General features: G+C 40.3%; 1 protein-coding gene across 4 annotated transcripts in view; it reads left to right on the top strand.

The window, feature by feature from the left end:
* The window catches only part of LOC113806152 (vascular endothelial growth factor receptor 1), a gene marked incomplete at its 3' end in the record, with an annotated part of 67272 nt that overhangs the window by 3308 nt on the left and 51464 nt on the right, over positions 1-12500 (top strand). Inside the window, 1 exon segment of one of the 4 annotated variants that reach the window (XM_027357270.2) lies at positions 7506-10298. 4 annotated transcript variants of the gene reach the window in all.

Raw genomic sequence — 12500 nt, 5'->3', positions numbered from 1 at the left:
AAATGTTATCATTATTGTTGTTATCTTTACTATTATTATCATTATCAACGTAACTATCATCATTGTATCCATTGTTGTTGATGCTTCAGTCATTATTACCTCCGCCGAGGAGGTCATGTCTTGGCAGCGGTGGTTGCGGGGTCTTCGCCCAGCTTGGGTGCCGTCCCAGCTGGGGTCGGTCCGGGTCAGTCCGGCTCCAGGAGGGGTTGCAGCGGCCAAAAGTTCTGAACAGGTGTTTATGAAATATTTGGTAGTGAAAACTGAGAGTGATCAGGATCAAAGTCCGAAACCTGGAGTTTTCAAAGGATTCATTAACATTGTAAGATAAGTAGCAGCGCACTTGAAAAAAAGACGATTTTGATATAATTCATCATGAGTGACTTTTTTGATTGCATTAGTGACTCCAGTGCTTTGGCGGAGGTATGGGCTCTCGAGGCGCTTTTAGGCAACGCACTCATTAGGGTTATCATCATTATTACCTATAATTACCTATTGCTATTATTATTATCATGATCATTATTTTACTGTTATTATCATTACTATTACCATCATTGTTGCTGTGTCATTATCATTGCCATGATAATGATACCATTGTCATGTACTACCATTGTCATTAATACTATTTTCATTACTCTTTTGGCTATTATGGTTGCTATTATTATTATTATTAGGAATGTTGATATTCATCATTAGCAGTTAGTATTATCATTATCATTATAAGCGTTTTCATTATTATCATTTTTTATTATTATTCTTAGCATAATAAAAAAAAAACTATAATAATGATTATTATTGTTTTATTATTACCATTACTCTTATTCTCATCAATGTTATTACTATCATCGTTATCATAATTATTACTCTCAACATTATCATTATTACTATCACTTTTACTATTATTATAATTAGTATTATTGTTATCACTATTACTATTATTATCATTGTCATTGTTATTAATATTATCATTATTATTATCATTATTATTATTATTATTATTATTATTATTATTATTATCATTATTATTATTATTATTATTATTATTATTATTATTATTATTATTATTATTATTATTATTATTATTATTATTATTATTATTATCACTATCATTTTCATTATCGTCATCAATACTATCATTATTATCGTCATCACTATTACTATACTTACTACCATTACCATTGTTATCTTATAATGCAGATAATAATCTGTATTATTGATATTACTAGTACTACTGCTACGATTATGTTACCATCTTTTATTGTTTTTATTAATGTTTTCATTATTATCGTTGTTTTTCATCGCTGTGGTTATTATTGTTGTTAATGCCATTGTTATTGTTATCAGTTTTATGATTATTATTCTAATCATTATCATTATTATTATTACTTTTATTATTTTTATTATTTTTTTTATCATCATCATCATTACTATTGTTATTATCATTATTAACATTATAATGCTTATCATTATCATCATTATCATTATTATAACTTCTTATCATAATCAATATAGTGATTGTTGTTGTTATCATTACTATTATGATAATCATCATTATCATTATAATAATCATCATTAAACTGCAAGGACTAGAGACGGGAGGGCCGATGCGGTCCGTGCCCTGGAATCAAGGGAGAGCACCTGAGGGAGGAAGGCCTGGCGAGCGCAGGCTGGCGGGACGGCCGCTGGGCTGGGCGCGGAGGGCGCGGAGGGCGTGGAGGGCGCGGAGGGCGCGGAGGGCGCGGAGGGCGCGGAGGGCGTGGAGGGCCACGGAGGGTGGAGGGCCCCGGAGGACGTGGAGGGCCCCGGAGGACGTGGAGGGCCACGGAGGGCGTGGAGGGCCCCGGAGGGCGTGGAGGGCGCTCCGCGGGGCCAAGGGCCTCGAGACGGGAGGCGGAGGCGCCGTGCTCGGGAGGGCTGGAGAGGGACGAAGGGCCCGCCGGGGGGGGGGGGGGGTGGAGTGGCCCCCGCGAGGTCATTGTCATCGTTACTTTGAATATCATAGTTGTCATTATCACTACTATTGTCATTATTATTATGACCATTTTTGTTATTATTGTCATTATTATTATGACTTTTATTTTTGTTATTATTGTCATTATTATTATTATCATTATTGTTATCATTATTATTATTATTATTACTATTATCATTATTATCATTATTATTATTATCATTATTATTTTATCATTAACATTAACGCTATCATTATTATTTTATCATTATTATTATCATTATTATTATTATTATTATTATCATTATTACCATTGTCATTATTATTATTATCATTATCATTAACACTATCATTATCATCATTATTATTCTTACTATTATTATTTGTTTGTTTATTATAACTATGATTATTATAATATTTATCATTTTTTGTTATTATCATTATTATTATAATCTTTATTATTACTATCATCATTATCATTATCATTATCATTATCTTCATTAGCATTATTGTAATGATAATCATCATTCTCATCATTATATATAGCAAGGGCATAACATACATCACATAACGAAGTAAAATTTGTTGAAGATTAATGAATACATGGAGAATGAGAAAAGGAAGGAGAGAGAGAAGAGGAGAGAAAGAAAAAGGAAGGACAATGAGAACCGACGTGAGCCGAGCGAGGCAGGGCGCAGCGAAGGCGCCGCAGCCGCTCCGCCCCGAGAGCAGCCCCGCAGCCGCTCCTCGGCGTCCAACAGCCTGCGCGCCGACGCCAGGAGCTGCAACCCGCCGTCCTTGCAGAAATTCTTGTCGACATTGTTATCAGTGATGTCGTTGTTTCTATCATCTCTATTACCCTTATCAATAACATAATTATTGATGTTGCTTTTGTTATTGATGCGAATATTCTCACTGCAATTGCCACCGCGGTTACGGCCACTAGCAACAATACCCGTTACTATGATTGCCATGATTAGCAATACTAATTACCATACCTAGCAAATCTTATGTGTGACTTATCATTGATTTTGTTTTTCCTCTCTTTTTCTTTATCTATCGCTATATATCGTCGCTTTGTATTTTGTTTTTATTCTTTTTATCTTTCTATTATCATTTTGCTTAATATCTCTCGTAGTTTTGCGATAATTTCCAACACAATTATCATCTTCCTTTTTAAAAGATAATAAACAGGATGTTAGGAGCAAGATCATTTTATTTTGTATACATTGTATATGTGCATATGTATATCTCTGTTTATGATTATGCTGTTTATGTTTGTTTTCTCTCCTCCACCTCTACGCCTCCTCCTTTTCCTGTCCCCTTTTCTCCTCTTCTTTCTTCCCCCTTTCCTTCTCCTCCTCCTCCTCCTCGTTCTCTCCCTCTTTCTCCTCCTCCTCCTCCCATTCCTTCTCCTTTCCCTTTCCCTCCTCATCATCATCACTTTCCCTTTTATCTCTCTCTGTCTCCTCCTACTCTTCTCCTACTACTCCTCTCTTTCTTACCATTTCTCTCCTCCTCCTCCTCTCCCTTTACCTCCTCTTCGTTCTCTACATCTTCCTCCTCCTTCTCCTCGCTCTCTCCCTCTTATTCCTCTTCCTCCTCCTCTTCCTTCAGCTCCTTTTCCTCGATTCTCTCCATCTCCTCCTCCTTTCCATCCTCCTCTTTCCCCTCTCCATTTTCCTCCTCCTCCTCTTTCTCCTGCTCCGCCTCTTCTTCCTCTTCTCCCTTTTCCTCTGCTCATCCTCTTTTTCCTCCTTCTCATTTTCCTCCTCTTTCTCTCCCTGTTTCTCCTCATCCTCTTTCTCTACTTCCTCCTCCGACTATTCCTCATCTCCCTTTCCCTTCTTCTTCTCTTTCTCTTAATCTTCTTCTTTCTCATCCTGTTCCTCATCCTCTGCCTTAACCTATTCCTCCTCCCATTTCTCTCCCACCATCTCCTCCTCCTACTATTCCGCCCCCTCTCTCTTTTCTCCTTCCCCTTCTCCTCTTCCATCTTTTTCTCTCCCTCTTTCTACTTCTCCTCCTGTTTTTTCTTCATATTTTCCTTTCTTTTCCTCCATTTTCTCCTCCTTGTCTTCTTTTTCTCCTTCTTTCTCTTCTTCTTCTTCGTCTTCTCTACTCCCTCTTCCTTCTCCTCTTTTTCTCCTTCTCTTTATCTCCCTCCTTTTCATCTTCCTCCTACCCTTCTCTTCCTCCTCCTCTTTCATTCAGGTTCTCTCTTCTTCCTCTTTCTCTCCCTCTTTCTTCTCCTACTCCTCACTCTTTTCCTTCGCCACCTTCTTTTTCTCCTTCTCCTCCTCCTTTTCATTCTTCTCTTCCTACGCATCCTCTTCGTCTTCCTACTCCTCCTCTTCCTGCTGTTCTCTCGCTGGTCTGGTATCTGTGCTTCCACAAGGGAGATGCTGTCGACTTGTATCTCTCTCTCTCTCTCTCTATCTATCTATCTATCTCTATCTATCTATCTATCTATTTATCTATCTATATCTATATCTCAATCTCTATCTCTGTCTATCTGTCTATCTCTGTCTATCTCTTTCTATCTCTTTGTAAGTCTCTCTCTCTCTTTCTATCTATCTATCTCTATCTATCTATCTATCTATCTGTCTGTCTATCTCTTTCTCTCTATTTGTGAGTCTCTCTATCTATCTATCTATTTATCTATCTCTATCTCAATCTATCTATCTATCTATCTCTTTCTCTCGCTTTGTAAGTCTCTCTTTCTCTCTCTCTCTCTCTCTCTCTCTCTCTCTCTCTCTCTCTCTCTCTCTCTCTCTCTCTCTCTCTATCTATCTATCTATCTATCTATCTATCTATCTATCTATTTATCTCTCTCTCTCTCTCTCTCTCTCTCTCTCTCTCTCTCTCTCTCTCTCTGTCTCTCTTCTCTCTCTCTCTCTCTCTCTCTCTCTCTCTCTCTCTCTCTCTATCTATCTATCTATCTATCTATCTATCTCTATCTATCTATCTCTTTCAACACACACACACACACACACACACACACACACACACACACACACACACACACACACACACACACACACACACACACACACACACACACACACACACACACACACACACACACACATATATATATAGAGAGAGATAGATAGATAGATAGATAGATAGCTGTATATATATATATATATATATATATATATATATATATATATATATATATATATATATATATGTTTCTGTCTGCCTGCCTGTCTCTCTCGCTCTCTATCTATCTATCTATATATCTCTATCGCTCTCTCTCTCTCTCTCTCTCTCTCTCTCTCTCTCTCTCTCTCTCTCTCTCTCTATCTCTCTCTCTTTCTATCTATCTATCTATCTATCTATCTATCTATCTATCTATCTCTTCGCTCTCTCTCCTTGTCTCTCGCTACCCCCCCCCCCCTCCATCTCTCTCTCTCTCTCTCTTATGTGTGAGTGTCTCACTGGATCGTTGATTGCTACTGAGCGAAAACGTAAAGATCAAATACTGGCAACTATTTCATCATTTATCCTTTACATACATGATTTTCAATGTTTCGATGAATGTTCAAAGTTCGTGCACTGGATAATCGAATAATTCTTAAATAGAAGAAACGAAGGGCGGATATGACATTTCAGGAGGTGAGTTGCCAAGTAGGACTCCACATCCTGTCGTCGTGGGCCACAATAAAGTACATGGCTATCACTGTGGAATGATAGTGACGAAAATCATGTATGAAAATAATAATGATGATCACACAGATACAGAGAGTGATGTGATATAAACGGAATAAAAATAATGGTGATAATGGTAATAATGACAATACAGATACTACTAATAGCAATGCTATTGATAATATAATGTAACATTAATGATAATTATAGTGGTAATAATAATGGTGAAACATAGAAATAATGCTATAATCATAGTAATAATACTAATGATAACAGAAATGGCTTTGATAATGATAATAATGAGGATAATAATAATAATAATAGTATAAATAAGGATAATGATAGTAGCAATAATAATGGTAATAATGATAATGATAATGGCAATAATAATAGGGATAAAGATAATAATAATGATAGAATAATGATAACAATAATAATAACAGTAATAACAATACAAGATAATGTTAATGATTATAGCAACAATAATGGTAATGATAATAAGTAATAGGATAATAATAAGAATAATGATGGCATCAATAACATTAATGATAATCATGAAAACAATCACAGTGATGATGTTAATAACAACTATAATAATAAGAATGATAAGTGATGATAATGACAATGAAGATGATAATAATAACAGTAATTATAACGTTATTGATAATAATGACGAGAACAACGGCAATAATAATTACGATAATGACAACATTGGTAATAGTAATATCAATTATATTGCTAGCAGTAATGATAAAGCTTATAGTAATAATGATAATACTAATAGTAATCATGCTCATACTAATAATAATGATAAAGCCAATGATGATAATAATAACGGTGATGATGGTGATAATGATAATTATAGTAACAATAATAATGATGATCATCATAACAAAGATAACAATAACAGTTGCATTTTTAATGATGATGACAATCGTAGGTGTCCCCGCCCGCAGCCGCCGCCAGCGCCGGGCTCAGCGGCGGCCGCGGCTCGAACCCAGATTTCCCCGCGCTTATCAGCGGCCGCGCGATAAGGCCGCCGTGAGGTCACGCGCCTTCTGCGCTTCGCTCGGGCGCGGTCGGGGCTGGGCCGGGGCCTGGGGCCGGGGCCTGGGGCCGGGGCCTGGGGCCGGGGCCTGGGGCCGGGGCCTGGGGCCGGGGCCTGGGGCCGGGGCCTGGGGCCGGGGCATGGGGCCGGGGCATGGGGGCGTCCACCCACGGGCGCCCTAGGAGCGCGTCGGCGCCGAGGGCGGCTAGACCATTGCTGCTGTTATAGATCCTGGTTTCATGTTTGCGACACTCCAGACACACATACAAGCATATATGTATATGAACGCATATACAGACATACATATGTGTGTATGTGTATACACAGACCCGAAGATGGAATCGAGGACGATTGCGAAACTGTTGTCTCACTTTCCTCAATAAATCTAGTTTGTGCATTATGTTTTTTTCTAACTTATATATATATATATATATATATATATATATATATATATATATATATATATATATATATATATATATATATATATATATATATATATGTATATCTATATATATATATATACATACATATATGATAATGATAATAATAATGAACACGAGACATGGTCAGTTAAAGCAAAGTCAACGAGATCCTTCGCTGGGATCCAGGGATCCTTGGGTTTCGGGAGGTTCCTTGAGAATGAAAATTATCATTGTTCTTTGAGATAAAAGTATATATTACTTTTTGCACATAAAAGAGTGTATCTTTCTACTGTTTATTTTTAAGTTTAATCAATAATGGAGTTACAATAAACAAAGTACATGGAGCATATCGCTTGCAAAGTTGTTTATGTGAACATTTCAAGGGAGGGATCTATAGGTTCTATCAGATTCTTTAAGGGATCCGACTCCAAAGAGGTTAAGAACACCCCCCTCCCCCCCCCACACACACACACACTGGGGCATTTGGGGCAGACAGGGAGTTCAACAAAAGGCCACCAGATCCAGATCCACGCAGCGGCCGCGACCAAATCCTGCTTGATATCGCTGGGTGGCTTATGTATTCTAAGCTTTTGTCTGAGGATCACACCATAAGCCATGAACAGGTCGTTCCTCAATGCAAAATGAAATTGACTGAAACGGCAAGTTATTTTATTCTGAAATTGACCTTCCCACCAAGAAGCACATCCCTCTGGCTATATAATCGCGATAAATAATAAATGCAGAAAGAGTCTGACAAAACTGGAAGAAAAGGGAAGAGACGGGGTTAGAGAGGGGGGGGTGAGTGCAACTGGCCTGGCGCTGAGATAGCGCCTGTGACTCACCTTCAGGAGCCATTCCGTTGTAGTGTAGCAAGTGTAAATTTAGTGTGTGTGTGTTTGTGTGTTCGTGTGCGTTTCATCGTTTTGGACGCCCCAGTGAGGACTGAAATGTTGAAGTAATCCATTTGAACTGGTTAGACAAAATCTGCTTATAATAATGTTAATAAAACTATAAGACTGAAAAATAAGGAACTACTAAATGAGCGTGTCTACAATTGCCCATTCAGAATGCAACGGCATGGAAACGGTCTCTACGATGACGAGTGCGACACGCTCCGAAATGCTCCTCATCCGCCAGAAACAAAATCTCCGATTGGCAACAGGCGGCGGAAGGGGCGGTCCAAGCGCGCCAAAGGCGACGAGTTTCATACGCCATCTTATTCCTTTTATTTATCTATTAATCTTCGTGGTAGTTCCTCATGGGGCCATCCTCTACATGCTCTGAGTAAGACTAGCGCGACCCTTAATGGCTGCAGCAGATGTGGAGAATGAAACCCGGTGCATCGGTTGACTTCCGACCTTTTCGTCCTTGATCAAAACGGACATGTTTTTCGTCCGTTTTTTCGGGGTACATCCTGTGGCATTCTTTGAAAAGGACGTTTGCCACACAAAGCCAACAACTACGCGGACAGCTGCTGGCACACACACACAAACATCCACGGGAAGTCAAGAGGATGTGAAGCCAAAAGGTTATTATACCATGAGAACCAAGGCGCACGCGCAGCCATGGCTGTGACGTCACGAGGCGGCGGGAAATCTAAACGACAAACTTCAAGACGAAGTGGGAGGATATCCGCTTCCTTTGCGATAGGGAGAGACGGGGAGAGCGAGAAAGAAGGCGAAGCACACAGAAGGACAGACAAATTGAGGGGCAGCGTGAGAGAAACAGACAGACAGAATGTTCGAAGTCACATAAATCATTCTTCTGTTCGGGGAAAACTGCCGGACGTGGAACCAGGAATGATATGCTTTATCAATGTAAAGGAACATAGGCATGTGTACAGTTCTTTGTATGTATGTGTGTATATTCATATTTATATGTATATATGTATATCTGCATGTAAATGTATATCGCAGACAAGCGGAGAGACCGACAGACAGAGGGAACAGAGATAGAGAGGGTGATGCAGAGAAAATAGTACACAGAAAAATAGACAGACAGAGACATGCATAAAGAGGAATGGAACAGAGGAAGAAAGAAAGACACAGAGAAAGACGGGTGGGGGGACAGAAACAGAGAGAGGGAGGCAGGGAGAATGAGATGCACTGATAGAGGCACAGCAAGGGAGGGAAAACAAAACAAGCAGATATAGACAGACTAAGGAACAAAGCGAAACAGAAAGAGATATAGAAAACCAGAAAGAAATATAATAGGACCGACAAACAGAGGGACAGAGAGACTGGGAGAGACATACACAAAATAAAACAGACTGACAAATAGACAGATGAACTGAGTAACAAGAAAAGATAGAGAGGCAAAGAGACACCAAAATCAACAAACATACGGCCACAGAAAGACGGGAAGTGAAAGAGAGGAAAAGAGACGAAAAGAGAGAGTCAGAGAAAGAGAAGAAGAAAGAGGCAAAGACAGACACACAGATAGAGAGAGAGATTAAGAGTGTTAGAGGGTTCATACTTACCACTCTCGCCCCGGTATCAGGCAATATACAACTTCGTTTACCGCCCCCCCCCCCCCCACACACACACCACTTATCCCTGGCGCCTGACCGTGACGGAAACGAGGAGGCGCTGAAGCCGGGACGCCCTGGACGAGATGCTGCGGTCGTTCCTGAAAGGGAGAAGGACCTGCTTCGCTGAACTGACGTTTGGCCCAAAGGATCGAAATGGCACCTGAAGATGCGTATTCATATCAGCTGCCGACAGAGAACCACAAGCAAATGTTTGGCGCCAAAGCCTGGTTGGCTAGCCAGTATGGTTTTGCTTGAAATCCTTGTCTTTCCGTTTCTTTTATCTACATGATTTTTTTTATTACCTCTTGATTAAAAGTCACATGAAAATAAGCCATCAGATGATAATGAAAAGCTGTGACGTCTGGAAGACCAGAAGACACAAAGGAATAACGATCCTTGCTACGCAGATTCGAGATAAACGAACTTGCTGCACGACCTTGTTTAATGAAAAGTTGGGTCACCGACCCTGTAGGAGCCTCCAGGAGTGGTAACGTGGCACCCTCTTTTCCGAGGGTTCGGCGGCCCGCGCCCAGCGGTTCCTGCTGAGGCTGAGCACCACAGTGGCGAGGGCGATGCTCAGTCGACCCGCACCAGCTGGCACTCTCTAATCGAGTCGGCACAGGCCGGCCTCCATAGACACAACCTGTGGCTCATCCTTTGACTTAATGAGGAAATCCAACTTGTTTTAAGGTACTGTCTATGTGTTTTATTTGTTCAGATTGCTCCGCTTTCATGGAGCTTTGTAATTGTTTTGTTTTCATGATTACGAACAGGCTCGTTCTTTTATTCCATCGCACGTTTATTTCTTAAGGGTGAGTGAGGTAACACGGAATTTGATTACAGTCAATAAACTTTCTAAACAGATAACTTCACGAAGAGAAATTAATGGATATACTGTATTTTGCCACGCAAATAAGTTAAATGAAGGGACATTTGTGACAGCAAATCACCCTGTTTAAGCTGCGCGCGAAGTAAAAGTAATTAAGAGAGATAGAGAAAGAGAGACAGATTAAGAGAGAGAGAGAGAGAATTGCTGAGAGAAACAGAGAAAGTGGAGAGGGACAATGAATAAGAAAAACGGAAAAAAAGGAGAGACAATGAATGCGAGTGAGAGAGAGAGAGCGAGAGCGCGCGCGCGAGAGAGAGAGAGATAGTTTTCGGTTGTCGTACTGAAGCTCCTGACTGAGAAATGTATATAAAAGAAATGAATGTAAAAAAAAAAAGAAAAAAAGATAGAGAGACAGAGAGAGAGAGAGCTAAGGTAGGGAGATATTAGGAAGAAAGAGAATTAAGGCAGTATAAGCGTGTTAAAACGAGAGAGAAAAGAAGAAAGGAAAGGGGAAGAGAAGGAGAGAGGAATAGCGAGCGAGGGCGGTGGGAGGGAGGGAGGGAGAGGGTGAGAATGAGAGATACAAATAGGAATTGACTGGAAATGAAGGGAGGAAGAGAGAGAAAGAAACAAGATCTGAGAAAGGATGAAAAAATTATATTTTCAAAATGCCGGAGGGACAAAAGAGAGTAAACTGACGAAACGGATAAGGAGAGAGCAGGAGAGTGAGGACGAGCAGGTAAGGGCGGGGAGAAGGAAAGAGAGAGACCTGCTCAAGCCCGGGGCAGAGGCCGCCGCGAACGGCGAAGGCCCGCCACAGATGCGGCAGAATATGCATGGTGCTCTCGCGGAGACCGAGCGAAGAGAGGGCGCAGTGAAGGGGAAGTGGATCAAAGGAGGCGCAAAGGAGAATAAAGGTAAGGGCGGATGGCAATAGAAAAATACGTAACAAATATGTACAAGTAGACAAAGATAGATGACAAAGGCAGAAAATAATCCCATTTGGTGCATTCGGTTTATCATTATTAGATATACCATCAGCCAGTCATGATGATAGTAACGACATCTTGAGAATGGAAAAAATGTCGATTGTAGATCTTTTGCAGTTGGCCGTATCGCGAAAAGCGTTCCAATACACACACAAACGCACACACTCACTTAATAGATTTGTGTGTGTGTGTGTGTGTGTACTGTACTTCATTAAACCAAGTTTGACAAGCAGAGATCATAATTTATAAACCTTGATATTCCAAATGTTTATGCTTGTTTTTTTTTTAACTTATTACGTCATGTGATTACGTCATTCCATAAGGCTGCGAAATCGAAACAATGAACACAGATCTTACATTGTAAATCATTTATGGCAGAAAACCCGAAGAAACGCAAAAGAGGTTCCTTGAGACACAACAGCTTTGGAATCGCCCTGGAATTAGAATACAACTCTACTGGTAAGGTCTTCATTTCCGTTAGCAGTGCAGGCGACGCGCAGCGGCAAATGTTGTAGGATGTGCAGACTGACATATCAAAGACTGTGATGAAATCAAGTCGTTTCGGACGAACTTCCTGTCCAAACCCCGGGATTTCTTGCTGGCAGCTGATACGGTCCAAAGGCATTCGCGTGCCCATGCCCTTGTGAAAGTCACGCCGTAAACTAGGCAGACTGACATTGCACAGAACTGTTAAAGGGATTTTGATAAAATTGGTTACGGAAATAAGGCAAAGGTCAGGTGAACGAAGACCTCTGGGTCTTTCTAACCTGCGTTAGATGCCAGGACAGGGAACTTCAAGACAGCATCATGCCCGTGCAGGCTCTCGCCTCGTGCCAGCTACTGCTTACTTATCCAAGTATACATACCCACACCAAGGTTTTAAAAGTACGGGCCTTAAGGTGCGAATCCCTGGCCACTCGTGTGTGTGCGTGAGTATATGTGTATGTATATATGTGTGTGTGTGTGTGTGTGTATGTATACAAATAAACACACATGCACACACACACTCATACACATACATACATACATACATACATACATACATACATACATATATATATATATATATATATA

Source organism: Penaeus vannamei, chromosome 41 (genome assembly GCF_042767895.1).
Source record: "Penaeus vannamei isolate JL-2024 chromosome 41, ASM4276789v1, whole genome shotgun sequence".
NCBI classification, from domain to species: domain Eukaryota; kingdom Metazoa; phylum Arthropoda; class Malacostraca; order Decapoda; family Penaeidae; genus Penaeus; species Penaeus vannamei.
This window is presented reverse-complemented; position numbering and strand designations above follow the sequence as displayed.